The following is a 27,569-nucleotide window of genomic DNA, read 5'->3' as shown; positions in this document are numbered from 1 at the left end:
AGTACCTTTTAGAAGAGTGCATAATGGACTGTGTAGTAAAGACAATAATCAGTCTTCATGTTTATTTTGTGCCTCCTAAGTCACAGACCTGAATAATAGATGCTAAATAGAAAACTGTATTTCATAGATTAAATTAATACTTTGTAGATTACTATGTATGTTTCATATACATGTATGTGGAAGGGGATGGTTGAAGCTGTATTCCCCAAATAATACAACACAGGGACTTCAACAGAGAAGGCAGGAGAAGTATCAGTCTGAATAGACACTATAACAAATGTTGCTGGGCAACTTCCAGAGATGCAGCAAGGAAGGAAACACTTTTAAAGCACTAGAAATATTATAATATTATAAAATGAGCAAAAGTATATTTGTGATCTGGTACAGGTAGAATACAAACATATGAAAATATTTTGATGAGCCACTTGGAGCTGAAGGTGAGATTGCAAGAGATGGGCGTGATAGCAATAGATAATCCCTACACTGCCTCTAAGGAAAGTGGGCCTGGTTAGCCAAAGAGGTTTTATTTTCTTTAATGAATGATGATTTTTTCACCAAAGCTGTATTTTTCAGGGAAATAGAAGGCAAACTAAGCATTACTGTTAGAGTAGGCAGACAGACATGAGCAGGAAAGGGAGCTCCCAGGGAATGAGGCTCTAGAAAGTCTTGCATCCCAGAGACCACCCCGAACATGCATGCTAACTGAGCAGAGAGGAAGGGAAATACCTATGCAGAACAGAACACTCCGTAAGACACCCAGTAATTATTCTGTGATTGAGCTGTCAGAATATAGCTAGCTATATGCTGATAAGAAGGGACAAGGGACAAAAGGAAAATTCCTGAAATATGTACAGGCACAATAAGTACAGATTTGACCACTATATGACCTTCCTGGGGTGGCAGTAATTAGCGACACTACCATTAAGTATGATTCATATTGATTATCAGTCCCCACACAGGCACATCTACTGACAGCAAGGGAGAATCCAACAAACCTGGGCAGGAACTAGAGGATAACAAAGGCAGAAACTTAAGACAGAAGCAGGAAACAAGAAAAAGGCAGAGACTTAAGATAGAGGTGGGAACTTAAAGAAAAAGTCTCACATAATAAAAACTTCAACACAGAATTCTCAGGGCTGTTCCTAGCCATGTGAGCCTGATCCTCTCTTGGAGTGTACCTTTATTTCCTTAATAAACCTTTTTGGCTCCTTTACTAGTCTCTTGACTGAATTATTTCCTTCAAGAAGACAAGAAGCAAGGATCCTTCACTTCCTGGTAACACTAAGAAAGTGCTCTTTCTTCTATATCCCTTTCTCTCATTGTGCTCAGCATTATCTCCAAATAAGTGTTAAAATACCTAAATCATTCGAGTTTGTTGGGGTTCAATATTATGCACTGGACTTACATGCTCACAAGCCCATTTTTCTACCCCAGTATATGCAACAGTTTCAGCCAATTAAGGACTTAGGTTCTAGTTGCAAAGTGACACAGAATCAAATTATTTTCTCTTCAAATGAGTGTGCTTGTATAAAGAGATTCAGAATCAGAATTGTAAATAAATCCAACAGAAGCCTTAATATCCTCTTCTACTTCTGTACAGCTATTACAGGCACAGTCTGGTGAATTGTTGCCTTGGCTTATTAGTTTCAAAAGGCTTAAAAAATCTAATCTGAGATTCCTTATGAAAAGGTTCTAGCAAAGCCAATTTAAAAAGAGCCCATAAGGGCAATCACTATTTTCGCTGAACTTCATGCAAATAATCAGACTAAGTATCATAAGTCTAGAACTTATTTTGTTATGCCCAGACCGTTTATTCCCCGAAGAAGACCACCAGAGTCCAGAGTCAAAGCTAAGCAGCAAGGATCTTTATTACAGGTTCGAACCCAGAACTCCCACTCACTCTCGGCATGAGAGGGTCCAGAGAGAGAGAGAGAGTTCCCTCCCAGAGTTTTACACAGTATTATATAGTCTAAGAAAAGTGGTCATTGAATCACTATACAGATCAGATGTATGATTGGCTGGTATTTAAACAAGGCGATTTGGCTAGTTATGATTGGTTCCCGCCATTTTGGGTATTTCAGTTCAACATTTGAGACGGAAGAGCAGTTTCTACACAAAGGCAGTTAATCATATTGCGTCAGGTTGCACAACCAGTTTATGGCAGCAGGGGTTTATCTTACTTAAACATGTCTTGTGACTTAACCCCCCGGGAAGAAAACAGGTACTTACAGAACTTTCGAAACCTCTGGTATGTGCAGAGATAAGAAAGCAGAAGCAGAACAAAGGGTGTAACCATAGGGAGCAAGGGGGTAGGTAAGTCTTTGTGTTTTTGTGTCCTTTCAATTTCACCAATAAATTGGTCTTACTCTGATTTCTCTTTTGGTAAAAAAGGGACATGTGAGACAGAAGAAAAGTAGGTTTCAGAAGACAACTATACTACACCTGTTGTTAAATCGTAGCCCTGACCATTGTTTTTGAGTTTTCATTATTTTCTTACAATTTGGACTGAATCCTGAATTATTTCCTGCCATAGCAAGTCTATAAAGAAGGGCCTCAGTGTAATTATAGTTTTTAGTTGACTTCTCAAAGGAATAGGTTTTTATCTGTCATTGTTTTATTTCTTCCAAGAAAACAAAAATTGTGAAATTTTGTAGACTAGAGATGATTAAAAAATGATAACTGTTAAAAAATTCAGTGACTGTGGACTATTGAGGAATGAGCCTCCCCAGAACTGCAGGATGAAAAGTATCTATTACTCTAATCTCAGCAGAGGGTGATCATCAATGCTTCTATGGGAAGATTTTTTAACCAACACAGGGTCATGAAAAAGAAAACTAGCTCAGAACAATCTGAGAGTTATGTGAGATATCCAAAATTTATCAGACCCAGAGAAACATGAGTATGGGACTTTAGTTATGCCCTCTACACTCATGCCTGGGGACAATTGTTTAAAAACATTTCATTCCTGACTAGTTGCCTCAGCCATTATCTTTATATTTCCAGAATTTGTGCTACAAAGAATAATGTATAGCCAATCAATAGCTTGTTGTTTTAATGTAAATTCTTAGTAAACAATGTAGGAACTGCCTCTTCTTTTCCTTTAAAAATCCACTTGTCTAGGCCAGGGTCCAAAAGAGTTTTTCTCAGGTTTTCTTCTAGGATTTTCATAGTTTCAGGTTTTACATTTAGGTCTTTAATTCATCTCAAGTTAGTTTTTAAGTTAATTTTTATGTATCGTGAGAGGTGTGGGTTCCGTTTCATTCTTCTGCATGTGGCTAGCCAATTTTCCCAGCACCATTTATTGAATAGGGTGCCACTTCCCCAGTGTATATTTTTATTGACTTTGTTAAAAATCAGTTGGTTGTAGGTATGCGACTTTATGTCTGGGTTCTCTATTCTGTTCTGTTCATCTATGTGTCTACTTTTATATTAGTATCATCTGGTTTGGGTTACTGTAGCCTTGTAATTTGAAGTCAGGTAATGTGATACCTCCAGCTTTGTTCTTTTTGCTGAGAACTGCTTTGGCTATTTAGGCTCTTTTTGGTTCTATATGAATTTTAGAAATGCTTTTTCTAATTCTGTAAAAAAATGACATTGGTAATTTGACAGAGATTGCATTGAATCTTAGATTGCTTTGGGCAATATGGTCATTTTAGTGATACTGATTCTTCCAATCATGAACATGGGATTCTTTTTTTTTATTTGTGTCATTTATGATTTCTTTATTCAGTGTTTTATAGGTCTTATAGAGACCTTTCACCTTCTTGGTTAAATATATTCCTAGGCATTTTACTTTTTTGGTAGCTTTGTAAATTGCCTTCTTGATTTGGTCCTCAGCTAGATTATTATTGCTGTATAAAAATGCTACTGATTTCTGATGTTAATTTTATATCATGAAACTTTACTGAATTCATTTATCAAATCTGAGAGTTTTTTGGTGGAGTCTTTAGGGTTTTCTAGATATGGGATCATATTGTCAGTGAACAGAGAAAATTTGACTTTCTTTTTCCAATTTGGATGTTTCTTTTTTTCTTTTGCTTGATTTCTCTGGTCAGGACTCTGAACAAGAGTGGAGAAAATAGGCATCCTTGTCTTGTTCCAATTCTTAGGGGGAACGTTTTCAGCTTTTTCCATTAAGCATAATGTTGGCTGTGGGTTTGTCATACATGGTGTTTATTATGTTGAGGCATGTTCCTTCTATGCCTAGTTTCCTGAGGATTTTTATCATGAAGAAATGCTGAATTTTATTGAATGCTTTTTCTGCATCTGTTGAGAAGATCATATGGTTTTTATGCTTGATTCTGTTTACGTTATATGTCATGTTTATTGATTTGTGTATGTTGAACCATCCTTGTATACCTGGGATAAATCCCACCTGATCATAGTGTGTTATCTTTTTGATGTTCTATTGAATTATATTTGCTAATATTTTGTTGAGGATTTTTGCATTCTCAAAAGTAAAAACAACAAAAATAGACAAATGAGACTTAATTAAATGAAAACCTTCTGCACGGCATAAGAAATAATCAACAGAGCAAACAGACAGTCTACAGAAGGGGAAAAAGTGTTTGCAATTGATGCATCCAGCAAGGGCTAATATACAGAATTCACAAGGAAGTCAAACAACTTAACAGGAAAAGAACAAATAACCCCATTAAAAACAAGCAAAGAACATAAACAGACATTTTTCAGAAGGAGACTTACAATTGGCCAACAAACGCATGAAAAGTGCTTAACATCAATAAACATCAGAGAAATGCAAATTAAAACCAAAATTTGAGCCATCTTACACCAGTCAGAATGGCTATCATTAAAAAGTCTAAAATTAACATATGTTGGTAAGGATGTGCAGAAAAGGGAATACTTATACAGTGTTGATGGGAATGTAAATTAGTACAACATTTATGGAGAATACTGAAAGATTCTCCCCAGGGCCTGAAAGCTTGAAGGGATGAGTAATTCCTCCATTCTTAGGCCCAGTCCCAAGGTGCAAGGCTACTTGTGCCAGCAGCATGTGCCAGCAAGATAGCAGAAGCAGGAAGTGAGCTGGCCAGAAGACACCTACTCTTGCCGGAAGACATGTACCCCTGAAGATTGAGAAAGAGGCCTTCTGGGTACTAAGTAGCAGTCACGTCAGACTGGGACACTTCCTGTTTACAGGAGACCACCCTAAAACCCCTACTCCCTCCTTATTTGGTGCTGGCGCCATTTTAGGCCTCAGCCCACCTGCACCCAGGTGCTCATTAAAACTACGTGTTGCTGGGCTGGGGGTGTTGGCTCACGCCTGTAATCTCAGCACTTTGGGAGGCCAAGGCGGGAGGAGCATGAGGTCAGGAGATTGAGACCATCCTGGCTAACACAGTGAAACATCATCTCTACTAAAAATACAAAAAATAGCCAGGCATGGTGGCACACACTTGTAATCCCAGCTACTCAGGAGGCTGAGGCAGGAGAATCACCTGAACCATGGAGGCGGAGGTTGCAGTGAGTTGAGATCATGCCACTGCACTCATGACTCTGAGACTCTGTCCCCCACTCCAAAAAAAAAAATGTTGCTCCACACTGCCTCATGTTGTCTGTTTGCACACTCGTGGGGTTTGAACCGATAAGACAACCTTACATCTGGTGCAGAAACCCAGGAGGGGCTCAGGTCTGCACCCCCTGTGGACCTACCCCTCCATCTTGGAGAGCAGGCCACAGGAGCCAGACAATGGAAGCTCCTCAGCCTCCAGTCGCCTTTCTGTGCATGCACATGGGTCACTGATCTCGCCTACTGGTAAGTTTCCCAGGAACCCCGTTAACAGGGAAAAATCCACATGGCCTCTTTTGGTTTCTCGTCTGAAAATCCAACGTTGGTTCAAGAAGGCTCCAGCATGTGCCAGGCACTTGCTAATCATCTGGTCTTAGGGGGACGCCTCTAAGCCATTGATCCCATTCCAGGAACGAAAGAGACAGCAATGACAATCACTCCTTTTATCGTCTCCCTCCAGCGTCCAGGATGGTCTCGGTTTCCCTATTATCCTGAGTCTACCCTCCATTATGGGAAATTCCCAGTCTTCCATTCCAAAGGACAGCCTTCTAGGCTGCCTCATAAAAACCTGCAAACCTGCAAACCTTAGGCTTCAGGCAAGATATCCACCCTAAGCGCTTTGTCTGTTTTTGCAATTCAGTCTGGCCACAATACAAATTGGATAATGGGTCCAAATGGCCCGCAAATGGAACATTTGACTTTACAATTTTAACGGACTTAAGCAATTATTGCTGATGAATGGAGAAATGGGAAGAAACTCCTTATGTCCAGGCTTTCTGCAGTCAGATAACAGCCCAACCTCTGCAATTCTTGCTCACCTGTTCTAATCATTCCCCTGCATTCTCGCCGCCCTGATCGCCTTTCTCCTCCCAACGGTACCTTTTTTTCCTCCTTGAATCCAGTAGACTGCTGTCCAGCCCTCCCAGCCCCAACATCTCCCTCTCAACTGTCTTCCTTAACCCCCCAAGCCTCCTCTTTATCTTCTCAGCTGCCATCTTCTCAGCCGTCTTCCCAGTTGCTATCTTCTCAGTTGCCATCTTTCCAGCCGCCATCTTCCCAGTCAGCAGTATCCATCTCTTTTCCTACACTGTCCTCTCCTCAGGACAATTCTAGTATTGTCTGTACCCATTCTCCTCCCCCACCACCCTCTCCGGAGGCTTGTAAACCCATCCCACCACCTTACACCCCTATCTATCCTCCACTGCTTGTTAACCCCTCTTCCCCCATCAAACCCTCAGCAGCAACCACTTCTGGCTTCTTCCTTCTCTCCCACCCATACTCTCTCATGCGCCATCTTTGGCCCATGTCCCACCCTTACTTTCAGTGCCCGTGCTAGAGTGCCCCCTTCAGGAAATCGCAGGAGTTGAAGGTATTGTTAGAGTTCATATTCCCTTCTCCCTCATTTACCTCTCTCAAATTAACAAAAGATTCAGTTCATATCCAGAAGACCCTACCTCTTATATTAGGGAGTTTCAGTACCTTACCCAGTCTTATGAACTAACCTGGCATGACCTCTATGCTATCCTGTCTTCCACCCTCATCCCAGAAGACCAGGATTGTATCTGGATTCTAGCTCAGGCACATGCTGATAAAATTCATCACCAAACTCCTGCCCAGCCTGCGGGCACAGAGGCTGTCCCCAACCAGGACTGCCACTGGGATTATCAAGACAGGGCCTCTGGATGCTACCTTGAGACCACTTGATTGTGTATCTCCTTGCAGGACTCAAAAAGAGTGCCCATAAAGCAGTAAACTATGAAAAACTTTCAGAAATCATCCAAGGTCCTGACAAAAACCCAGCCCTTTTTCTCTCTCATTTAACTGAAGTCATAATAAAGTATAACAACTTAGACCCAGCCTGCTCAGAAGGAACCACTATCTTAAACCGTTGGTTCATCTCCCAACTCACGCCCCGATATCTGGCGCAAGCTTCAGAGGCTTGACAACAGCCCTCAAACCCCACAACGAGACCTTCTTAATTTAGCCTTCAAAGTCTTTAACAATCATGATGATGAAAGTAAAAGGCAAAAACAGGCAGAGTTTCAAATGCTTGCCTCCACCATCAGGGGCCCTGCAGGCCCATGGGGCCGCAGCTCCACACAGAAGCCTGCTAGCAATCCACCCCCACCGGGCACCTGTTTCAAGTGTGGCAATGTAGGCCACTGGTCCGGACAATGACTAAACCAAGGTAAGCCCATCAGGCCATGCCCCCCTCTGCAGAGAACCCCACTGGAAGTTAGACTGTGAGTGGCGCCCTCAAGGACTGCCCCCATCCCTTCCTGAGCTGGCCATAACCTCCTACTTGGATCTCATCGGACTTGCTGCTGAAGACTGATGGTGCCCTGGAAGGGATGCCCCAGCAACCACCATCTCTTCATCCGAGCCAAGGGTAACTCTGATGGTGGTAGGTAGGCCAGTATATTTTTTAATTAATACCAGGGAAAACTACTCTACTTTACCTAATTTTTCGGGACCCATCCCGTCCTCCTAAGTGTCTGTTGTGGGAATTGATGGACAAGTCTCCAAACCCCGAGCCACCCCTCCACTTTTCTGCTCCCTTCATACCTTTTCCTTCACTCACTCTTTCTTAGTCCTGCCCTCATTACCAACTCCACTCCTAGGCAGAGACATCCTTTCAAAACTCCAAACTATTCTCCACTTCCATGTTCCCCATAGTACCCTATGCATTAACCCAGAACCCTCCAGGGCATCTAACTTTCTTCTACTCCTTCAACCTCCCACCTTAAAACATGCAACTTTTCCTTATCCCCTATCCATAGTTAACCCCACTGTTTAGGATATTTTCACACCCTCAGTCACAGAACACCACACCCCCATCTGCATTAACCTTAAAGAGTCCACCCAGTTCCTATCACAGAAGCAGTATCCCATCCCCCAAGCTGCTCTCACAGACCTAAAGCCTATCATTTTTCGCCTCCTTGCCAGTAACCTACTCTGCCCAACAAACTCCCCTTTTAACATACCGGTTCTACATGTTAAAAAGCCAGATGGAACTTACTTAGTCCAGGACCTCAGGCTCATTAACCAAACTATAGTCCCAGTATGTCAGTGGTTCCTAACCCATATACTTTCCTTTCCACAATTCCGTCCAGTACCACCCATTATTCTATTCTAAACCTAAAGGATGCATTTTTTTTTCACAATTCCTTTACACCCTGATTCCAAAGACCTCCTTGTCTTTACATGGGAAACCCCTGATACCCACCGTTCACGTTAGCTCACCTGGTGTGTACTACCTCAAGGTTTCAGAGACAGCTCCCACCCTTTTGGGAAGGCCCTTGCTCATGACCTCTGTAACTTATCCCTAAAACTGTCCACTTTCCTTCAATATGTTGATGATTTGCTCCTGTGTAGCCCCTCTCAAAGAGACTGCAACACCCATACTATCTCTCTTTTAAACTTCTTGGCAGAATGGGGGTATTGGGTCTCCCCTAAGAAAGCACAAATATTCACTCCCTCAGTCACCTCAGTCACCTATCTAGGCCTAGCTCTTACCCCGCAAACCCAAGGGCTCACAACCAACCACATGTCCCTCCTCCAGTCCCTCCTGCCTCTTCAAACTAAACAAGAAATTCTCTCTTTTTAAGCTCTGAGTTCCGCCTTCGCTCTACTTGCCAAACCATTATACGAAGCTGCTAAAGGCCCTCTCTGTGAGCCTTTAAAACCTGCACAGCCCATTACCCAACTTTTCTATCTACTCCAAAAGGCTCTCATCTCAGCCCCCCTCCTCACTCTCCCAGACTTCACCAAACCTTTCTCTCTATATACCTACAAATGGCATGGAGTGGCACTAGGTGTTCTAACCCAGTGTAAGGGACCCATCCTCCAGGTTGTTGCCTACTTCGCTAAAGAGCTGGAAGCCACAGTTCTTGGATGTCCTACCAGGCTCTGAGCATTGGCAGCAGCTGCTGTCCTTACCCTTGAAAGCCTAAAACTATCTCTCCATGACAATCTAGCAGTTTATTCAACCCATAACATCAAAGACATGCTAGCTCACCACAGTGTACTAAGTCTCATCTCTGCTCCATGGTTCCTCCAGCTGTACGCTCTATTCATAGAAATGCCCCACACCACCATGCTAACCAGTTCCTGTCTAAACCCAGCCTTGCTCTTACCTGAAGCTACAACCACCCAAGACCCTACACACTTCTGTGTGAACACTGTTCAAACCTTTCTTATACATTTTCCAAACCTAACCTTCCAGATGTCTCCTTTACTTGGTTTGTAGATGGCAGTTCCATCCTACATCAAGGACACTGACATGCTGGCTATGCTATAGTGTCACCCCCCCACACTATTGAAGCCAATCTGCTCCTCCTAGGCACCACCTCCAAAAAAGCTGAACTCACTGCCCTCACTTGAGCTCTCACTTTAGCAGTCAGACAACAGATCAACATATATTCAAATTCTCATTATGCATTCCATGTAGTGCACTCACACTCATCCATCCTGAAAGAACGGGGTTTCCTAACTGCAAAAGACACTCGTGTCATAAATGGCTCTCTCATTAGCAAGCTCCTTCAAACTGCCAGGCTCCCACAGAAAGTTGCCATCATTCATTGCAGGGACCACCAAACCCCAGAGCATTCTATATTGGCTGGAAATGCACTAGCAGATCAGGTAGCCAAACAAGTAGCCCTACAACCCATGCAAGGCCAGTTTCTGTCTCTGTCCTTGTTCTCTCTGCTTTACTTCTCAGAAGAAAAGGAGGACTTACGAGCCCAAAACCTTCAAAGGCAGGGACCATGTTATGTCAAGGAATGGTGCTCCATTCTTCCTCACTCTCAAACAATTTCTATCCTCCAAAGCCTTCACAACTCTTTCCATGTCAGTTACAAATCTCTCCTGCAACTTCTCTGCCCTATTCTCACTTGTCCTCACGTTTCCAGCCATGTTCGAGAAATTACCCAGTCCTGCTCTATCTGCCACTCAGTGTCACCCCAGGGCTTCCTCCAGCTTCAGCCTTTTCCTACCCACCAAGCCCAAGGCCAGGTACCTGTGCAAGATTGGCAAGTAGGTTTCACTCCCATGCTGCCTGATAAACAGCTCCGCTGTCTTCTAGTCTTTGTCTGTACTTTCTTCGGGTCGGTAGAAGCATTCCCAACAACTTCAGAAGGTGCAAATATCCTCACACAAACTCTCATCATGCATATAATTCCCCGTTTTGGACTCCCAGCATCCATCATGTCCAATAAAGGCCCACCTTTATCAGCCAAATTACCCAAGGCGTCTCTACATCCTTAGGAATAAAATGGGTTTTCCACACACTCTAGAGACCTCAGTCTTCAGGCAAAGTTGAAAAAATTAACTCTCTCTTTAAAGCACAACTCACCAAGCTGGCTGGCTCTAGAAACCCGTCAGTTATGGACAAAACGTCTCCTTTTCACCCTCATAAGACTCCGTGCAACACCAAAAGCACTCTCTTTTTATAGTCCCTTTAAAATCACGTATGGCTGAACTTTTGTCTTAGGGCCTCCACCCTTACCAGACTCCGAGCCACTCGTTGATTACCTCCCCTCCTTAATCCAGACACGGTCTTTCATTTGTGAAGCAGCAAATGAGGCCATGCCTCTCCCTGTTGACACCCCCTTGTCCTCTCAACATAACTGTCTTGCAGGCACAGACTTGTTTATCTGCCAACCCGACCCTCACCAAAAACTACAACCAAAGTGGACAGGTCCCTATACTGTGATACTCAGCACGCCAACTGCAGTGAGAGTCTATGGACTCCCCAACTGGGTCCATTGCACCAGAGTCAAGCTCACCCCCAAGGCTACTACTCCGTCCAAAACATTAACAGCAGGCAACACCCTCGGAGTCCCTGCATATAATAACCTAAACAAAGAAAAATGATCCTTAAAGGTAGGAGGGAGCCAAAGATGGCAAGAGGACAAATGGCCTCTGCAATGGATCATTGAATATTATGGTCCTATCTCTTGGGCTGAGGATGGTTCATGGGGTTATCACCTTCCTATATATATGCTAAATAGAATAATTAGACTACAGGCTGTTCTAGAGATAATCACTAACCAAATCACCTTAGCCCTGGAAATGCTCACACAACAACAAAACCAAATGCTCGCAGCAATTTTATCAAAACAGGCTAGCACTAGACTGCTTATTAGCGGAAGAGGGTGGGGCCTGTGTCAAGTTTAGTATCTCCAATTATTGTTTTAACATAGATAATAACAGAGAAGCAGTACTAGAAATCGCTTCAAACATCAGAAAAGTAGCCCATATACCAGTCCAAATCTGGAAGGGATGGGACCCAACAAACCTTCTAGGATGGGGGTTCTTTAATTTAGGAGAATTTAAAACCCTGCTAAGGATGGTAATTTTCATCATTGGGTTCCTCCTATTTCTCCCCTGTATTATTCCACTAATAATAAAAGTCATTAAAACTCTTGTTGAAACTATGGTTAACTGCCAGACAATCCAGACAATGCTCCTACTACAATGACACAATGAATTCCAACCCATCTCTCAAGAATACCCCCAAAAATTAAAGTTTTCTTTTTCCAAGGTGCCCACACCACCCCTATGTCACGTTCGAAGTAGTTATTAAGAAAGTCGCCCCTTTTCCCTTTTTTCTATAACCAAATGGAAGATTCTCCCCAGGGCTGAAAGCTTGAAGGGATGAGTAACTCCTCCCTTCTCAGACTCAGTCCCAAGGTGCAAGGCTACTTGTGCTAGCAGCGTGTGCCAGAAAGACAGCAGAGGCAGGAAGAGAGCCGGCCGGAAGACACCTACTCTTGCCGGAAGACACCCCTGAAGGTTGAGAAAGAGGCTGTCTGGGTACTGTTTAGCAGTCATGTCAGACTGGGACACTTCCTGTTTACAGGAGACCATAAAACCCCTGCCCTGTCCTCAGTTGGTGCTGATGTCATTTTAGGCCTCAGCCCATCTGCACCCAGGCGCTCATTAAAACAGCATGTTGCTCCACACTGCCTCATGTTTCCTGTTGGCACACTCTAGGGGTTTGAACCTATACAAGAACCTTACAAATACTATGGAGATTTCTCTAATAAATGAAAAATAGAATTAATAATCAATTCAGCAATCTCACTACTGGGTATATATTCAAAGAGAAAGAAATCATTATACCAAAAACATACCTGCAGTCATGTATTTATCACAGCACTATTCACAATAGCAAAGATGCGGAATCAACCTAGTTGTCTATCAATCAAGGACTGGGTGAAGAAAATGTAATACATATTTATACCATTTATACTGCTCAGCCATAGAAAAGAATGAAATCATGTATTTTGCAGCTACATGGAGGAAATGCAGGCCATTATCCTAAGTGAAATAACCCAGAAAGAGAAAGTCAAATACCTTATGTTCTTACTTATAAGTGGGAACTAAACAATGGGTAGGCATGCACATGCAGAGTGAAGTACTAGACACTGGAAATTACAGATAGGGTGGGATGGGAGTGAGAGTTGGAAAGCTTCTTATGGGGTACAATGTTCACTTTTTGGTTGATGGGCACACTAAAAGCCCAGACTTCACCACTAGGCAGTATGTGCATGTAGGAAACTTGCACTTGTACTCCCTAAATATATAAAAATATAAAATAAAATAAATGTATTGGTAACCATCAATGAAAATTTTAAAACAGAAAAACAAATACAAAATGATAACAATTTACTTATAACTTCTGCTTATCAGACAACTTGAGTCTTTGCTGCTTGGTTGTAAATCTCAAACATTACCCAAATAAATTCTAATTTTTTAAGTTTGCTTCAGTTTTTTCCTTTAGGTCAACAGGTAGCAAGCAGCTAAGGATACCACTCCAACCCGAATAAATTCTCTAATTTTTTAAGTTTGTTTCAGTTTTTTCCTTTATGTCAACAGGTAGCAAGCAGCTAAGGTTACCACTCCAATGAAACTAGGTCTGTATGAGTATAATTAGAACACGGGTATGAGGATAACAACAAAACAAAATCTAATGATGCAAAAGTGAGGATTATTGATAGAAATGATTTAATGATTATATGTTGGAGATGTTGGATAGGTGTGCAGGTCAAATTACTTAGAAGGCTCATGCCAGTTTTCAGATATAGTAAAATCCCAAGTTCACCCTATGGTTGAGTTTTTCTAAATTTTTGCTTTGTGAATGTTTATGACTTTGTCAACTCTATATGCTGAAAATATAATAAAAATCTTAATTTTAATGGAGATGCTGCGGTGTTTTTGTATAATCCTTTACATTTTATATAAAATAAACTATATATTGAAATATGTACATATACACATATACATACTTATGTGGGATTTAAAGTGGTATGAGAGTTTTTGTGTGTGTGTGTGTGAGATGGTGTTATTTTTTATTTTTACTTTTTCTTCACCCCATGGTACCATGAAGAGATAATGTAATACCCTTTCCTGGTTTTATTTGTTTATTTATTTTTTGTTGTTATACTTTAAGTTCTAGGGTGCATGTGCACAACGTGCAGGTTTGCTACATATGTATGTGCCATGTTGGTGTGCTGCACTCATTGACTCGTCATTTACATTAAGTATATCTCCTAATGCTATCCCTCCACCCTCCCCGCTTCCGCCTCCCCACAATAGGCCCCGGTGTGTGATGTTCCCCTTCCTGTGTCCAAGTGATCTCATTGTTCAATTCCCACCTATGAGTGAGAACATGCAGTGTTTCTGTTCTTGCAATAGTTTGCTGAGAATGATGGTTTCCAGCTGCATCCATGTCCCTACAAAGGACACAAACTCATCCTTTTTTATGGCTGCATAGCATTCCATGGTGTATAGGTGCCACATTTTCTTAATCCAATCTGTCACGGATGGACATTTGGGTTGATTCCCAGTCTTTGCTATTGTGAATAGTGCTGCAATAAACATACGTGTGCATGTGTCTTTATAGTAGCATGATTTATAATCCTTTGGGTATATACCCAGTAATGGAATGGCTGGGTAAAATGGCATTTCTAGTTCTAGATCCTTGAGGAATCGCCACACTATTTTCCACGATGGTTGAACTAGTTTATAGTCCCATCAACAGTGTAAAAGTGTTCCTATTTCTCCACATCCTCTCCAGCACCTGTTGTTTCCTGACTTTTTAATGATTGCCATTCTAACTGGTGTGAGATGGTATCTCATTGTGGTTTTGATTTGCATTTCTCTGATGACGAGTGATGATAAGCATTTTTTCATGTGTCTGTTGGCTGTATGAATGTCTTCTTTTGAGAAGTGTCTGTTCATATCCTTTGCCCACTTTTAGATGGGGTTGTTTGTTTTTTTCTTGTAAATTTGTTTGAGTTCTTTGTAGGTTCTGGATATTAGCCTTTTGTCAGATGAGCAGATTGCAAAAATGTTCTCCCATTCTGTAGGTTGCCTGTTCACTCTGATAGTAGTTTCTTTTGATGTGCAGAGGCTCTTTAGTTTAATTAGATCCCATTTGTCAATTTTGGCTTTTGTTACCATTGCTTTTGGTGTTTTAGATATGAAGTCCTTGCCCATGCCTATGTCCTGAATGGTATTACCCAGGTTTTCTTCTGGGGTTTTTATGGTTTTAGGTCTAATATTTAAGTCTCCAATCCATCTTGAATTAATTTTCGCATAAGAAGTAAGGAAAGGATCCAGTTTCAGCATTCTACTTATGGCCAGCCAATTTTCCCAGCACCATTTATTAAAGAGGTAATCCTTTCCCCATTTCTTGTTTTTGTCAGGTTTGTCAAAGATCAGATGTTTTTAAATGTGTGGTATTATTTCTGAGGACTCTGTTCTGTTCCTTTTGTCTATATCTCTGTTTTGGTACAAAACATGCCCTTTTGGTTACTGTAGCCTTGTAGTATAGTTTGAAGTCAGGTAGCATGATGCCTCCAGCTTTGCTCTTTTGGCTTAGGATTGTCTTGGCAATACGGGGTCTTTTTTGGTTCCATATGAACTTTAAAGCAGTTTTTTCCAATTCTGTAAAGAAACTCATTGGTAGCTTAATGGGGATGGCATTGAATCTATAAATTACCTTGGGGAGTATGGCCATTTTCATGATATTGATTCTTCCTATCCATGAGCATGGTATGTTCTTCCACTTGTTTGTGTCCTCTTTTATTTCACTGAGAAGTGGTTTGTAGTTATCCTTGAAGAGGTCCTTTACATCCCTTGTAAGTTGGATTCCTAGGTATTTTATTCTCTTTGAAGTTATTGTGAATGGGAGTTCACTCAGGATTTGGCTCTCTGTTTGTCTGTTGCTGGTGTATAAGCATGCTTGTGATTTTTGCACATTGATTTTGTATCCTGAGACTTTGCTGAAGTTGCTTATCAGTTTAAGCAGATTTTGGGCTGAGATGATGGGGTTTTCTAAATATACAGTCATGTCATCTGAAAACAGGGGCAATTTTACTTCTTCTTTTCCTAACTGAATACCCTTTTTTTCTTTCTCTTGCCTGATTCCCCAAGTCAGAACTTCCAACACTATGTTGAATATGAGTGGTGAGAGAGGGCATCCCTGTCTTGTGCCAGTTTTCAAAGGGAATGCTTCCAGTTTTTGCCCATTCAGTATGATATTGGCTGTGGGTTTGTCATAAATAGCTCTCACTATTTTGAGATAGATCCCATTAATACTGAATTTATTAAGAGTTTCTGGCATGAAGGGCTGTTGAATTTTGTCAAAGGCCTTTTCTGCATCTATTGAGATAATCATGTGGTTTTTGTCTTTGGTTCTGTTTACATGCTGGATTATGTTTGTTGATTTCTGTATGTTGAACTAGCCTTGCATCCCAGGTTTGAAGCCCACTTGATCATTGTGGATAAGCTTTTTGATGTGTTGCTGGATTCAGTTTGCCAGTATTTTATTGAGGATTTTTGCATCGATGTTCATCAGGGATATTGGTCTAAAATTCTCTTTTTTGGTTGTGTCTCTGCCAGGCTTTGGTATCAGGATGATATTGGCCTCATAAAATGAGTTAGGGAGGATTCCCTCTTTTTCTATTGATTGGAATAGTTTCAGAAAGAATGGTACCAGCTGCTCCTTGTACCTCTGGTAGAATTCTGCTGTGAACCCGTCTGGCCCTGGAGTTTTTTTGGTGTGTAAGCTATTAAGTATTGCCTCAATTTCAGAGCCTGCTATTGGTCTATTCAGGGATTCAACTTCTTCCTGGTTTAGTCTTGGGAGAGTGTAAGTGTCCAGGAAATTATCCATTTCTTCTAGGTTTTCTAGTTTATTTGCATAGAGGTGTTTATAGTATTCTCTGATGGTAGTTTGTATTTCTGTGGGGTCGGTGGTGATATCCCCTTTATCATGTTTTATTGCATCTCTTCGATTCTTCTCTGTTTGCTTCTTTATTAGTCTTGCTAGCGGTCTATCAATTTTGTTGATCTTTTCAAAAAACCAACTCCTGGATTCATTGACTTTTTGGAGGGTTTTTTGTGTCTCTATCTCCTTCAGTTTTGCTCTGATCTTAGTTATTTCTTGCCTTCTGCTAGCTTTTGAATATGTTTGCTATTGCTTCTCTAGTTCTTTTAATTGTGATGTTAGGGTGTCAATTTTAGATCTTTCCTGCTTTCTCTTGTGGGCATTTAGTGCTATAAATTTCCCTCTACACACTGCTTTAAATGTGTCCTAGAGATTCTGGTATGTTGTATCTTTGTTCTCATTGGTTTCAAAGAACATCTTTATTTCTGCCTTCATTTCATTATGTACCCAGTAGTCATTCAGGAGCAGGTTGTTCAGTTTCCATGTAGTTGAACAGTTTTGATTTTCTTAGTCCTGAGTTCTAGTTTGATTGCACTGTGGTCTGAGAGACAGTTTGTTATAATTTCTGTTCTTTTATATTTACTGAGTGCTTTATTTCCAACTATGTGGTCAATTTTGGAATAAGTATGATGTGGTGCTGAGAAGAATGTGTATTCTGTTGATTTGGGGTGGAGAGTTCTGTAGATGTCTATTATGTCTGCTTGGTGCAGAGTTGAGCTCAATTCCTGGATATCCTTGTTAACTTTCTGCCTCGCTGATATGTCTAATGTTGAAATTGGAGTCTCCCATTATTATTGTATGGGTGTCTAAGTCTCTTTGTAAGTCTCTAAGGGCTTGCTTTATGAATCCGCGTGCCCTGTATTGGGTGCATATATATTTAGGATAGTTAGCTCTTTCTGATGAATTGATCCCTTTACCATCATGTAATGGTCTTCTTTGTCTCTTTTGATCTTTGATGGTTTAAAGTCTGTTTTATCAGAGACTAGGATTGCAAACCCTGCTTTTTTTTTTTTTTTTTTTTTTTTTCCATTTGCTTGGTAGATCTTCCTCCATCCCTTTATTTTGAGCCTATGTGTGTCTGTGCATGTGAGATGGGTCTCCTGAATACAGCAAACTGATGGGTCTTGACTCTTTATCCAATTTGCCAGTCTGTGTCTTTTAGTTGGACCATTTAGTCCATTTACATTTCAAGTTAATATTGGTATGTGTGAACTTGATCCTGTCATTATATCAGCTGGTTATTTTGCTTGCTAGTTGATGCAGTTTTTTCCTAGCATCAATGGTCTTTACATTTTGGCATGTTTTTGCAATGGCTGGTACCATTTGTTCCTTTCCATAGTTAGTGCTTCCTTCAGGATCTCTTGTAGGGCAGGCCTTGTGGTGACAAAATCTCTAAGCATTTGCTTGTCTGTAAAGGATTTTATTTCTCCTTCACGTATGAAACTTAGTTTGGCTGGATATGAAATTCTGGTTGAAAATTCTTTTCTTTAAGAATGTTGAATATTGACCCCCACTCTCTTCTGGCTTGTAGAATTTCTGCTGAGAGATCTGCTGTTAGTCTAATGGGCTTCCCTTTATGGGTAACCTGACCTTTCTTTCTGGCTGCCCTTAACATTTTTTCCTTCATTTTGACTTTGGTGAATCTGACAATTATGTGTCTTGCAGTTGCTCTTCTCGAGGAGTATCTTTGTGGCATTCTCTGTATTTCCTGAATTGAATGTTGGCCTGCCTTACTAGGTTGGGGAAGTTCTCCTCGATGATATCCTGCAGAATGTTTTCCACCTTGGTTCCATTTTCCCTGTCGCTTTCAAGCACACCAATCAGACGTAGATTTGGTCTTTTCACATAATCCTGTATTTCTTGGAGGCTTTGTTCATTTCTTTTTCCTCCTTTTTCTGTACACTTCTCTTCTCACTTCATTTCATTCATTTGTTCTTCAGTCACTGATCTCTTTATTGCTGTTCATCAACAAAGTTTTTAGTTTCTTTGTGCTGGGTATGTAGTTCCTCCTTTAGCTCTGAGAAGTTTGATCAACTGAAGGCTTCTTCTCTCAACTTGTCAAAGTCATTCTCCATCCAGCTTTGTTCCATTGCTGGTGATGAGCTGTGTTCCTCTGGAGGGGGAGATGCGCTCTGAGTTTTTGAATTTCCAGCTTTTCTGTACTGCCTTTTCCCCATCTTTGTGGTTTTATCTGCCTTTGGTCTTTGATGATGGTGACATACTGATGGGGTTTTGGTGTAGGTCTCCTTTCTGTTTGTTAGTTTTCCTTCTAACAGTCAGGACCCTCAGCTGCAGGTCTGTTGGAGTTTGTTTGAGGTCCACTCCAGATCATTTGCCTGGGTATCAGCAGCAGAGCCTGCAGAAGATAGAATATTGCTGAACAGCGAGTATTGCTGTCTGATTCTTGCTCTGGAATCTTCGTCTCAGAGGTGTACCCAGCCGTGTGAGGTGTGAGGTGTCAGTCTGCACCTCAGTTGAAAATGCAGAAATCACCCATCTTCTGTGTCATTCACGCCGGGACCTGGAGGCTGGAGCTTTTCCTATTTGGCCATCTTCGTATGAGAGTTTTAAAAAGTGGATTGCACACTGGCAAATGTATACATTAAATTTTGGTCCTTGTTTTACAAGGTACTGTATTTTTTTCAATAAATAGCCTTAAATTTGATCTGCCAATTTGTATATAGGAAAATTATATAATATATTCATATTAAACAGAATTCATTGATTATATTAAATAATCACAAATGTAGATAGAAACATGTAGATGCATTGTGTTATACTTTAAGTATTTTTCCAGAATGCTCACATTTACTTTACAGTTCACACTGTTGCAGTTATAGTTAATGAAGTAATAAAATGATATGAAAATTTATTCACCTTTTCACCTGCTTATATGAAAAAAATTGCTTGAGTAATAACTTTTAGGAAAGATATCTAGAAACACCGCATGTAACTTGTACTTGCATTTGTGTTTTTCCTTATTTGTCTCTTTAATTTCATTCCCATGTGAGATGAATGAAAGGATTTCCCTGAAAAGAGCAGGTATACAGGAGAACATAAAGGGCTTATACAACTAAATGCTTCACCCCTTGGCCTGCCATTTTCATCATTAAAGACTTATTCCTTTGGGTCTTGAAGATTAAAACTACAAGGGAAACTTATTGAAATGCAAATATTCCTGGGAGAAATAACATCTTAAAATGTAATCTGCTGATTTTTTAAGCAATTAGTTAACTGCAGGTGAGAGAAGAAGAGAAGCACAGAATAGATGTTAGAGGTAGAAGGTGAGAACAATGGACAGGAGAAAAGAATGTTAGAGCCACCAAATGTAAAATATACCCAAATTTTATTTAAGGTCAATCATCTCATTTACAAATTTTAGATTTTTCCTAATATGTGAAAACTGCAAATTACAAAGGCTAGCATACAATTGTATATATGTCCATAACCTGGTATTCTCATTATGAAACGTTTGCCATTCAAGTGAATAGTAAAAGGGTTTTCTTATTATGAAAACTTTCAGATACTAAAAGTATTAATTTCTTGAGAATTTTTTTGGTAACCTGTGTCTTTTATGCCTCTGCACCCTGGCTTAGAATTTCTTCAGCCAATTGAACATCCAGCTTTGAGGAAAAAGCACAAAAAAGGGGAGCTTCAGGAAACTGGAAAGTGCAGCAGAGATAATGGAGTAGAAGGAGGTGGGGAAAGTAACTTTACGAATTTGTTTATGATCCCCTGGGCTCAAAAGTATGTCAAAGACTTTGAGAACTGATCTTTTGGAGAGAGTATTGTTAGTCCCAGACAGGCAACTGAGTGGTATTCACATAGGATAGTTCTTAATAGCATTGCAATGACGTTAAACCTGAACTGATATTAAAATCACAGCACACACATGAAGGATCTGAACATAATCTTATTAATTGCCAACCCAATCGAAAATGTCAACATTTCTCCTGTTTAACAAGATATAAACAAGACACAAGGGCTCAAACAAAATATTGAAAATGTCTAAGATAGAGTACAAAGTTACTCCTCATTTGAAGAATCAGGAATATTTTAGCTCACAATGAAAAAGGCTGATGCCAACTCTAACACAAAACAGATTTTGAAATTATTTGACAAAAAATGTAAAGGACCTATTATCAAAATGAATGCTGCACCAAGTAATTGTGAGCACTCTTGAAATAAGTGGATAGGTAGAAAATCTCAACAGATAAATAGAAAATATAAAGAAAAACTCAATGAAAAATTTAGATCTAAAATATATAATAAATGAAAATAAAAACAACAATAGAATGGAAATAACAGTGAGGCTAGTGAATTTGAAGATAGATTAATAAATATTATCTATATTTCTAATTAATTCAAGGTCAAAAAAGTCTCAAGAAAAATAAGAAAAAAATTTGGACTAAGTGAAAATGAAAATACAATATATTAAAACTTGTTGGATGCAGCCAAATCAGTGTTTAGGGGGAAATTTATAGCATTCAGTACTTAATCCTAAAACAAAATCTCAAATCAATCCTATAGATTTCCACATTAAGAAACTGAAGACAAACAACAACAACAAAATAAAACCAGTTTAGCAAAAGGAAAGAGATAATAAAGAATAGAAATAAAATTTAAAACAGTAAAAATATAGAAAGTTAAAATATAGTCATTGGAAAGTCAGTAAAATTGATACAACTTCATCAAGACTGCAGAATAATAAAAAAGAGGAAGATACAAATGACAGCATCAGAAATAAAAGAGGTAGATGGCCAGTTGCAGTGGCTCACACCTGCAATATCAGCACTTTGGGAGGTCAAGGCTGGAGAATCACTTGATCCCAGGAGTTCAAGACCACTTTCAGCAATATCATGAGACCCAGTCTCCACAATAAAATAAAATAAAATAAAATAAAATAAAATAAAATAAAACAATAAAAAATAATAGGCAGGGCACGATGGCTCACACCTGTAATCCCAGCACTTTGGGAGGCCAAGGCAGGAGGATCACAAGGTCAGGAGATTGAGATCATCCTGGCTAACACGGTGAAACCCTGACTCTATTAAAAATACAAAAAAAATTTGTCAGGTATGGTGGCAGGCACCTGTAGTCACAGCTACTTGGGGGACTGAGGCAGGAGAATGGCGTGAACCTGGGGGGCAGAACTTGCAGTGAGCCCAGATTGTACCACTGCACTCCAGCCTGGGTGACATAGTGAGATTCCGTCTCAAAAAAAAAAAAAAAAAAAAAAAAAGAAACCAATGCAGTGAGTCATACACAATTTGAAATTTATTTCTCTCTTATTTGCCAGCAGAACATGTAAGCATTTTCTCTCCATGTCATCCAGGGACCCAGGTTCTCTTTTTCTTCTTGTTCGACGGTTCTCTAGGGTTTTGGAACGGCCATTTTCTGCTGGTAAGATTTTGGAGACTAGGGATTTGCTTTAGGGCTTATTTAAAGGTAAAACACACACACACACACACACACACACACACACACAGGTTTTGGTAGGCCAGGCTGTGCTTCTTTTGAAAGTGTAATCCCTTCAGAACCTCTTTGCTTCTAGTAAATTTCATATTAGTGACCCAAACCAAAGATTCAATCTAGACAGATTTTTAAGCCTTTCAAGTCACATTTATTAAATGATCTCCACAAAATTAGCTTAGCTAACCAACTCCTTTTGTTAAAGATAATACCTAAAAGTTATATATATACATATATATATAAATTCTAACATCCCTGAACATGGTGACATCTAACTCTAAAGAAGCTGGGACACATATTCTCTAGTAAGGTGCTTGCATGTCAGATAAATATGGGAATTTCTACATCACTAAAAGGAAGAAGGAGAGAATTTCTATCAGGAGACAGAAGTCTCTGCCACAGTCCCCACCTGATTCTTGAGTTTTTCTCCACCTGATTGCAGTAGGAATAGAAGTGCAAGATCTCAGAAAGGAATGGCTGCCCCTATTCAGACAGGTTGCAGAATGCCTGACCCTCCAGTTCCCACAGGGAGGTTCCTGAACCCTAAGCATGGCAAGGGAGTAGCAGAGCCAGAAGACATCAATGGACTGTTCTGGCTTTGACGGTGAGCATTTAACAGCAAACACTATGGAGTAAAGTATGGAGGGCTCGATGGGAATAAATACCTTAAAATGACTGCTACTGAAACCCAGCTGGGAGTGATCTAATCAAATTTAGGTTAATTTTTTAAATTAACAATTATAAAATTTCTAGACTTTTCCTTGAAACTTAGTTGTAAATTAATACCCACTACAATGGTCAAGGTACCTCTGGGTGGTTATTAATTAAGCATATGTTTGCATTTGGTCATAATGTTTTTGTCAAATATGCTGTACCCCATACAAGTGAATAGGGCTGAAAAGTTGACTTTTGGCTTTTTCTTTTCTTTTGCTGCGACTGCTTAAAATTCTACTCAATCATCAACTACCCCTACACTGAAAATTAAGAATATAATGTTATAATTCTATCTCTTTTTCTATACTCTCCTCAATTTTTTTTTATCAAGCTTTTCACCATTTTTCCTCTTTTTAAAAATTTTCCCCATGTGTTCTCTAAGAAAGATTTTGTGATCCTAAGGCTTGTGAGCTCACAATTAGAATTAAGATTAACTTTGCTGTTTTTGGATCATGATATACTCTTCTCAGCCATTAACCCTGAACCTCTTAGTGTTAAACTCTGATGACTCTAATGTTGCATATACTTAAAATATGTTCAGCTCTGGAGAGGTCTTTGAGAGCTCCCCATAAGCTATCAACTAGGCTTAAGAGGGAGATTCATTTCATGAGGAATGATGCTGCCTACAACTTAGGAGACCCTAATAAATATTTGCTGACTACATAATGGGAGCTACATATGTATTTATGAGATTGATTGACTATTATTTTACTTTCCTGACTTTAATGAGGGCTTGTTTGTACAAGGCCTCATTCTATCTATAAGTGCTTTACATGCTTTGACGTATTTAACCTTCAAAACAATCAAACAAACTAGGTGTTATCATTTTCTTCATTTTCCTAATGAAGCAGAGAGAGATTATGTAATTAACCTCAGGTCACAAGTGGCAGACCTGGGATTCAATCCAGCAGTCTGACTTGAGTCTGTACAGTTAACCATGACATTCACCCAAAGAACTCTACAAACACAAAATCTATACTCTTTAAGAAAAAATAAAAGACAATTCTGTTATAACATATTTTGCAGAATATTCTACCATATCAGGCAAATAATTCAACATTTATTCTATAGTGTGGCATTTGTTAAGTTACTAGTCTCACAACAGACTATTAAATGTATGCATTTGTATTGAGGGACAATTAAAGAACTGTCTTGTGTAGGGAATTTTTATTCCTTTTGGAAAATCCTTTGTTAAAAGACCTCTAAGTGATTGATTTTTTAATTTGCATAACACAGATTTACAAAATAATGGGTTAATTTTCAGGTGTGAAAACCCTCTGGGAATTGGTGGTTTTTCTTGATGTAGCAAATATCTTGATCACAGAGACTAACATTTCAAATAACATCCCTGCTTTCACAATCATGGGGCCTTATTTTATAAAGCCAATAGGATGTAATTACATTATAGGTATTATTTTTAAAAATACTAACAAAATTAATTTTTGCTTCAGAGGGCTATGGGGAATTTCACATTTGTGTGTATCCACATACAGAACTTTAAACAGTAGTAAGAAACCATTCTAAATGTTGGATACTATCCAAACCTTACAAAATGATAGTAAGAACTAGTTTTGTCACATACTTTAAGAAATCCAACAAAAGAAGCATTCCACCTTTGCCTTTGTAATCCAGCCTTTAGAGCTTTTTACTAGATACTGTATAAGCCCTTATGGAATGCATTTTAAACCCTGCATTAGTTTTTTATTGCTGTGATAACAAATTACCACACATTTGGTGACTTAAAACAACACAAACATATTATCTTAGAGATTTAGGGATCAAAGTTTCAAATCAGACTGACTTGGGCAGGACTGGTTGGCAGGTCTGGTTTTTTTCCAGAGGTGTTGAGGAAAAGTCGTTCTTTGCTTCTTCCAGCTTTTACAGGCTACCAGTATTCTTTGATTCATGGCTACGTTACTCCAACCTCTGCTTCCATCATTGACTTTTCTCACTTGGAGCCTCCTGCCTTCCTGCTATATGGACCCTTGTGATTATGTTGAGCACACTAAGATAATCCAGAATAATCTCCTCATCTCAAGATCCTTAATTTAATCACATCAACAAAATTTATTCTGCCATATAAAGTAACACATTCATAGGCTCTAGAGATTAGAATGTTGACACCTTTGCCAGATCATTATTTTGTCTACCACAACAAATGCTAACTATTTTTTGTATTTTATTATATGCTACCTTCATTTTATCCAATCCTTCATTTTCATCTGTTGAATAGTACTATTTTAAGTAACATAAAAACAATATTTTTGAAATGTAAATTAATTAGTTAAAGCAGTCCATCTATTTGTGCATAATTATTATGGTCTGGTAAGTTTACTGGGTGTTGTCCACTTTACTGTCTTGTCATCCTTGAAACCATTTTCTACAGCCAAGAGTTGGATTAATTGCCTCTTTATAATTTTAAAAACAGTATAAAACACTTATCTTTAGTTGTTTTGCATTCATCTCTTTCACTCTCTCTTCTTTTGTTTTAAGATATGGGGCCTCCCTCTGTTCTCCAGGCTGGAGTGCAATGTTACAGTCATAGCTTACTGAAGCCTTGAACTCCTAGTCTCAAGAACTCCTCTTGCCTGAGCCTCCTCAGTAGCTGGGACAACAGGCAATAGCCACTGTTCCCACCTAAACAAATATTATTATTATTTGTAGAGATAGGTCTCTCTATGTTGCTCAGGCTGGTCTCAAACTCCTGGACTCTAGACATTCCCCTGTCTCAGCCTCCCAAGTAGCTGGGATTATAGGCGCAGGCACTGCCCCTGGCTCATCTCTTCTTTTCTAGAGACTTTATGTTTATACATTTAGTTAATTTTATTAAGACTTCTTAGTTAATATATTGCTTTTAAATGCATATAAGAAAGCAATGTCTTTAAAAGCTGCCAGAGAGAAAACGTAACATACACTTCAGAGCTAAATAAAAAGTAGGTTTTAAAAGATGTCAACAAATACATTTCCAAAATGACAGAATGGTTTGAGGCTGTGGCATAACAAATCTGGGTTGAATAACAAATGGCAGAGGCATTGTGTTGGTGCTCATATCAGGGGTGAGTGTGACTCTAGGTTCATGTCATTTATATGTCCATTAGTGAAACTTTAAGATCTTCTTTAAATTCCCAAAAAGCTACACAGAAAAAGAACAAGTAGTTTTGTTACTTTACAGTGGATCATCCTATGATAACAATTAATGCTTCATAAAGAGACACTGTGGTACAGATTAGGAGCAGGATCTTGTTTATTGTCTTGTCAAGGAAGAAATTTTTACAAAAATAAAGGAATTGGCTGTTCTTACAATGTTCAGCTGCTGAAGGTATTTTGATTTGTTTTGGGAGGTGGTGATGGTGTGAATTTTAGAGATCTTTCTGAGAAGAATAAAAGGATGTGACTATAATTACCAAGCAAGTGGAAGGATACCTGATAAATTAGTAAGCCTTTGAACACTACTTTATATCCATTGGGCCGAGAAATGAACAGTTTGGAAAAAGCCTGGGAAAATGCAAGATTTTAGTTCAGCAAATGTTGAAATGATATCAGAAATAATTGGATAATGCATGAAATTATGAACTGTTTACCTGACGTTTAAGCATAAGGTAGTACATACCATGGGTGAGGAGTCTAGATTTTGATTAAATTAATAACTTTTTGGTGTTCCCCCATCTGTTTTCTCATTATACCTAAAACAACCACTCTAAAAAGCATTTACTGAGTGTTTATCATGTGCCAGACACTCTGCCAGTGCCTAAGTCAACTAAAATAATAACCTGCCTTTCTGGGGTTTATAATCAGTTAGAAAAAGACAGATGTATAAATGAATAACTGCTGTTTCAGGTTAAAATGTGTTGAAATTCCACCCTAGAATTTTTCCCCTTCCTCTACACCTCACAATATGGAACATATAAACTGCAACAACAACAACAAAAATAATCAACAGAAACCAAATAAGGAAATTAGCATAAACTAGTGCAATAACTGAAAACTGGCCCTGATGAAAGAAAAGAAGATTCTGGAGTGGAACAGGAAGACTTAATATAGCCTTAAGTAATATAGATAAACCAACAAAGTGCTATATTGTGGATTTTCACTAATGCCCCCAAAGTTGGGAAAAAGCAAATAAGTGGATATCTGCATCTTTTTATTCTTCTTACTGGAAATAAACATACAAACAAAAAACAACATACTTACATAAAAACAACAGTTGGAAAGAAATAAGTAAAATTGAGAGACTGGGCTTGACTGGATATTTCTTAAGAAAAAGAAGGCTCCACAGCTGCATAACCAGTTGGAGGAATAATCCAAAGTACAGGATACTCTCTGACCTGAGTAGATGGAGTGAGTTCTAGTATAGGGTATTTAACAAAATCTGAGAGAAGATAAAGTCCAAGCATTCCGACCAAGAGTACAAAGTTACCTCAACTGACCTTTATTCTCTTCTCCCCTCAGACTGCAAAATTTTAGATGGAACAAGAACCATCCAGTCGAGAAAGCTACCTAGTTGATACCAACAAGTTGATACACAACAGATTGAGAATTACTGGTCTCAGGAAAAGAAAATGTAACCGCCCCCCACGCCACCCTACTGAACCCAACCACAGCCAAGGTATTAAT

At 39.4% G+C, this 27,569-nt stretch overlaps 1 pseudogene; it reads left to right on the top strand.

The window, feature by feature from the left end:
* The window catches only part of LOC140713569 (transcription factor NF-E4-like), a 42,539-nt pseudogene extending 34,616 nt beyond the window's left edge, over nt 1-7,923 (top strand).
* Nucleotides 7,924-27,569: the final 19,646 nt, after the last annotated feature.

The sequence above is a fragment of the Chlorocebus sabaeus genome, chromosome 15, assembly GCF_047675955.1.
Source record: "Chlorocebus sabaeus isolate Y175 chromosome 15, mChlSab1.0.hap1, whole genome shotgun sequence".
In the NCBI taxonomy this organism is placed as follows: Eukaryota; Metazoa; Chordata; class Mammalia; order Primates; family Cercopithecidae; genus Chlorocebus; species Chlorocebus sabaeus.
This window is presented reverse-complemented; position numbering and strand designations above follow the sequence as displayed.